Below are 6165 nucleotides of genomic sequence, written 5' to 3'. Positions count from 1 at the left end.
CGGTGGCGAGAGTCACGGGAACGCGCAAAATCGCCCTGCTGTAGAGGTTTACAAGTAGGACGTGCACTGAAATGCTTCTGTGCACTGAAACGCTTGCGATGGTTTCCCTTTAGCTAGCAGCATTGCAGCCTATACTATATGATCAAATGCTCATTATGGTTATAAATTAATACGCTTAATTCACGGTGCAGTTATTGACATAATCGTGAAACCACATCAACAGTGGGCTCGTTTAACGAATTAAGAGGAGAAACGGGTTAGAAAAGCACATTTTAAAAGTGAATGGTAAAGGTTTTGAAATAAAAACGGATATAAATGAAATGTACTTTCCAGATTATTTTACAGTGAAAGACTCCTCCAGTGATATGCACATGGAGCTTTACCACTAACACGTCTTACAGAGTTTTCTGCACAATTTGCAAATCAAATCTGTAGCATGTTAGTTTTGAATAGGTCCGTGCTCCAGATACGATGTGTGAATTAGGCCAATCTATTGAGACTATGTTACTGTTTTTAATATTTTACAATATTTCTGTAGGCGTACATACAAAGGTGGTGGCACCCCTTTAGGCTAATCAGTGGAATGACAAAAAATGTCAGATAATGCTGATGTCTTCTGTGTTTGGTAAAAACCATCACTCTTACAGTCAGGATTTTACAGATGGTGTATGGATAGGTAAATGATTGCTGCAGGGGCATCCGTTTAGCACAGTGCTGTCCTCTTTAATTTGTAGAAATTGTTAGAGTGAGCAATAAGACACCTTTTTCTATTGGACGCAGATCTTTAGCGTGGCTGTAGACTGTCTTTTTCTGTTCAAAGAGCACTCCCAGTATGCAACACAACTGAAAGACCACAGGGTTTGTTTTAATCTGGAGGAAAGCCAAAGATTTCACAAAAGCTCTCTGATGAGATTATGAGATACCTTATGTGCAAAGCTCACATTTGACCGAGGGTACACAAAAACAAGGCTGACTGAGACCTTTATCATCTGGGGTGCATAAATGTGTCCATCAGGCGTCAGTGTCTTTGATTTGATCATCTCATCTCTTGTCTTTTGTTTAACATGTTTTACAGGATATAACAATGCCGCACTTTTAATTTCCCATTGTGATTATGTCACCAATAAGCATTTTTTCTTTCTACCATCTCCTCTGTTAACTATGTATATTATTCTGGGGTAAATTTTACAGACAGTCTACTAGAATGAATAATTATGCTCGACAACAGAAAACTTTCCTATTAAGGTTTAGCTGAGGCCAGACCATCCTGTAGATACAGATGGTATTACGGTCTAGAAAGGGGTCAACGGGATTCCCTCTAGCAACAGAGTACGGGGATTACCAAAGTCTCCCAAAGAGCTGCTTTTCTTACAGATTACGTACAATCTGTTCTCAGCAACAGAGCCCAATATTCACAAGATACAGTGAGCAGCTTTAACCAAATGTTTCATTAATTCAAGGGCAGCTAAGGTTTTTGTGTGGCATCCACCAACTTACATACACCGAGGTATCTAATGAGAGTAACTAGTGCTAGTTAGGGCGTATTAGGGAGAGTCTTTTGCTACTTAAAAAAAAAAAAAAGGCTACGATGTACTTTTAGTATATTCTGCTTAGGTGTATCAAATACTCTGTACCCCATCCAATCTCTAAGACAGCTGGAGAGATGATGTTTTCCATCAGAAGACGCAAAAAGACTACAGCGCTTAAATGACGGCAGTGTCTATCACCCTGAGCTGACCTAGACAGAAATGAATTAGCAGCTGACCCACTATCAGCAACAATTTTGAGTGTTCAAGCTAATCAACAGCTAAGAAAATGTTTGCTGTCTTAAAGGGAGTGACTGTCATTAGTCACATTAAGTTCTGATATGATAGTTAATAACTATAGCTACAACAGCTACCCTGTTGTGCATATCAGTGATCAAAATCTTTGCTTACATTCACAACTTTACAGTGACTAATTTAGTATTATTTGTGGAGTCTGAAGGCAGCAGGGACAAAGGACATGCAGTACCTCCTTCACATACTGTAGCAGTGTAGCGGCCTGGTGCTGAAGGTGCTGCACAGAGCACTCAGGATGACATTTAAGGTTTTGTTCATGGTGCTCAACTGTCTGACCCTCATTCTCTTATCCCCAGCCTCCTGCAATGGATATAAAGAGCAGCCCAGAACAAAGCTAGCATTTCTAAACCAGTTTGTCTAGTTTCTTTCTGTCTGCTACTGTGATACCACTGCCCCAGCAGATCACTCCATAAAAAGTGGGTGATGCCACGTGCATTGCACCCTCCAAAGGATCTTAGTGTCCTCATCCAGTGAAGGACACTGTCGTTTTTCATATAGGTCAATGATGTCATCTGTCTGGTCCAATTTATTATTTAGATATACATCCAAATATTTAGTATGTTCACTCCCTGTAAGTTCACTAGTTTGGTCTGGCCTTGTCTATTCCTCTGAAAACCCACCAAGTCTTTGGTCTTACTCTTATTGAACATTAGAAAATTTCGGCAGTTGATAGTTTGCTGAGATTTAGGTGAGGTTGGATCTCTAGAAGGTGAATGGGAATGGAACAAGGACAGTCCCTTGTTGAGCCCCTGTTCTACAGACTATCATGCCTTACACACAACCCTTCAGTTTCATATGCTGGCATCTATTGGTGAGACAGTCCAAAGTCCAGGAAACAGGGTTGTGTTCCACCTCTGCCTGTTCTAATTTGTCCCTCAGCACTGACTGGTTTGCAAGGTGTAAGCTGATAATTGCAAACAAATAGTGAAGACTAAAGGCTTTATTTTGAAAATAAGCATCACTCTTTTGGCTTTCATTGTGTCCTCACCTGTAGTTGAGATTAGTGTATACAGAATCTTCAAAGCTGGTTTACAGACTTGGTTATTTGACAACATTTATTTGAACACCTTCATTTTCTGTGTGCTGATGTCCTACAAATGTCAGCTACATAGACAGCCTCAGAGAAATGTAGCTTATAATGTAAATGTAAACAAAAACTGAAAAAAATAGGTTGGATAACAGCCACTTCAGTGCACTAAAGATAAGCACGGGGCGTAGCCATAATTAAGTAAATATATGAGTAACTGTGATACTACATGTGGCAAGAAAATAAAAATTTCAAATTCAGTTCAGTACATGTAGCAATAAAAAAAATCCCCCAATTGGTTTTGAATTGATAGGAGTTTGTATATAAAAATTAATATAAATCATTATTTTAATGAATCATTGTAATGATCACAATTCAGATTAATCATATTACTTCTTAATAAAGAGCATTTGTGTTTTAAAAAATGTTGCCTTTAACTATAAAAACACTCAATACCTTAAGATTACTGAAGTACATAGCCATAGCCACTAGAGGTCAGAATTTACTTTAAGAAACGTGAATGAGGCAGCAAATAGATACAAACCAAAAAGAAGTGGAGATAAAAACCATCCATCCATCCATTTTCTATACCGACTTATTCCTAACCAGGGTCACAGGGATCTGCTGGAGCCTATCCCAGCTCTCTCTCAGGTGAAAGGCAGGGGTACACCCTGGACAGGTCACCAGTCCATCACAGGGCCACATAGAGACAAACAACCTCACACACTCACACTCACTCCTATGGGCAATTTAGAGTCACCAGTCAACCTGACATACATGTTTTTGGACTGTGGGAGGAAACCAGAGTACCTGGAGGAAACCCACACAAGCTCAGGGAGAACATGCAAACTCCACACAGAAAGGTTGGGTTGCAAACCCAGGACCTTCTTGCTGTGAGGCAACAGTGCTAACCACCATGCTGCCCACAGAGGTACAAACCAAAAAGAATATTTATTTTTATTAACAGTGTACTCTGATATTCACACTTTGCTATATTCCCATTTTACCTTAATCATTTGAAAACTTTTCAACAACTTATGAAGATATCATGTCAATAACCATGTCAGTATGTAGGCCTTGCTAAATTTACACCTCACTAAAACAGGGAAAATGACAAGAGTAATATCGCTGCAGAATTTGCACTCTATCATCTCCAGTTGTAGAATGGAGCTCATTATAGCAGGTGCTGCACATCCTGTACACAGATCAGCCCCTCTAAATGCTTCATTTCTCTAGCTGATTTAAAGCACCTGATGCCACTTCTGAACTGATTAAATGGAGAGACTGAGTACTCTGTCACTATTGTTGTAGATCTGTAGAGAGCTCCAACTCACAGGTCATGTGGTTGTGAGGAAAAACCTTTATACCATTTCCTGTTGGTTGTTGAAGGTCATATGTTCTCTAAACTACTCTTTTTCATATTAACATGTGAAGTTAACATTTGCACTTAAAATTTGGGATTAGTTAGACAATAAACGCCTTAAAGATTCCAACATCTGTAGATTTACTTTTTTAACTGTTATACTTTATGGTTACTGAAGTGTCTTGCTACTTCATGCCAAGATACCCACTGGATTTTTACAAAGGTTGCGTCTTTCAAACTCTAACTTACAGTGAAAGCTGCACATTTGTTAAAGTTATTTTATTGTAGTGACCGTTCCAAATGTATCCTTAGTCAGTGCTTGGACTAAGACATGCACATGAAACAGAAACTGCTTTGGCATATTTCAGTCAGTGGATGTTTTTCCTGACTTTTTTAGATGCTCTATACAAAGATGACCTTTAAGGAAGGCTAATTTTCCAGCATGATCCATTTGTGGCACATGATCACCAAGTGTTCTGTGACATGCCTGGCCACAGATCAAAATACTAAAATACCAGTGACACAGCTTCCATATGTTTGCTTGCTGTCAAAGACGACCCTGGCAAATGCAAAAGTTACCTTCCAATTTCTCTACTGTACACTGTTCTCAGTAACAAGTTGCTTTACACTGGCTGCAGATCTTTTTTCCCACAGGTTTAGTTCATGTGGAAAAAGCTATCCAGAAGCAAAAATGTCATCACAGATAAATGGTGTCATATGATGCTAAATTTGCAAAAAAAAAGGGAGCCTGATGTCAGAGTACGTCACTTGCAACTGAGACGGGAACTCTTCGTCCTCCCTCTCCCTATTCTCTCAAGTAGAGACAGGGGGTGAACTCCTGTTTGAAGCTCTCCCCCTGAGCTCCAGGGTTCTGTGGGATCCGGGTGTGCTGACAGTGTTAGCACGCCTGATAAGAGAGCCTGATCAAAGCTGGCTCATTCTGCCTGACCGATTTCCACAGGATTAAGGATTAGGGAGACAGGAAGCTGGGAGAGGCACAGAGACAATCTGGGAGAGACAAAAAGGGATAGTGAGGGTTATGAAGAGTGAAAGGGACAGAGAAATGCTGAAGGTGACAGGAGGGTCATAAGGCACTGATAGAGAACAAGGGGAATTTAGGGAAAGTCATTTAAAAAACAAATCAATCAGCACATTAATCAGTAGAAAAAATGCATTAAACCATAAATTTAGGGGTGATTTAAAATTTGCAAAGATGTTATTTTGGAAATTGCTTTTTATTGTAACTAACGGTAAATATCCGAATCAAAGGTCACATTCACACTCTGCACAGGCCTCATGTTGCCAGATAGGTTAACAGTAATTGTGAGCCTGGTTATTGCCAATAATGAAAACTATTCCATTCACCTCAAGTCAGAGAAAAGACCTGAACACGTTGAGCGTTAGAGATTCAAGGTTACAGAATAAAACTCAGCATAAGTTAATATCCTCAATAGGGTCTTGCTGCTTTCTGTCACCCCACTAGATCTGTGCACTCAGGACAGAGAGTGTAAGGATTTGTATTTGAATACATCAAAACGCAGATGGCGCATGTTTCTATCACACTTGGAAATTTATCTCCAGTATGAAGTGGTCGGGTACATCATCACAGGTTTGACATTTAAAGGTGAAATGTCAAGAACAGCTATTGAGCCTAAGTGCAAACACAGACCTAATTTACAGTCAAGGCTATTGAACATGATATCTTGTCTGAACACACATTTTTTTCTATGTTGTCCTCTAGGTGCCAAAAAGAGATCATGAAAATAGTTTGTTTTATTCTAAAATGTTCAGGAGGCTCACATCATTCAATTCACATCGAAACTCTGAGAAGATACATGTCTTCAGTATTAATAGCTGCTAAACAGGATGGGTGTTTGTGTTAAGGCTAAGTACCTATTTAAAGTAATTAATGATATACATTGAATCAGGTAATA

This window comes from Mastacembelus armatus, chromosome 12 (assembly GCF_900324485.2).
Source record: "Mastacembelus armatus chromosome 12, fMasArm1.2, whole genome shotgun sequence".
NCBI lineage: Eukaryota > Metazoa > Chordata > Actinopteri > Synbranchiformes > Mastacembelidae > Mastacembelus > Mastacembelus armatus.
This window is presented reverse-complemented; position numbering follows the sequence as displayed.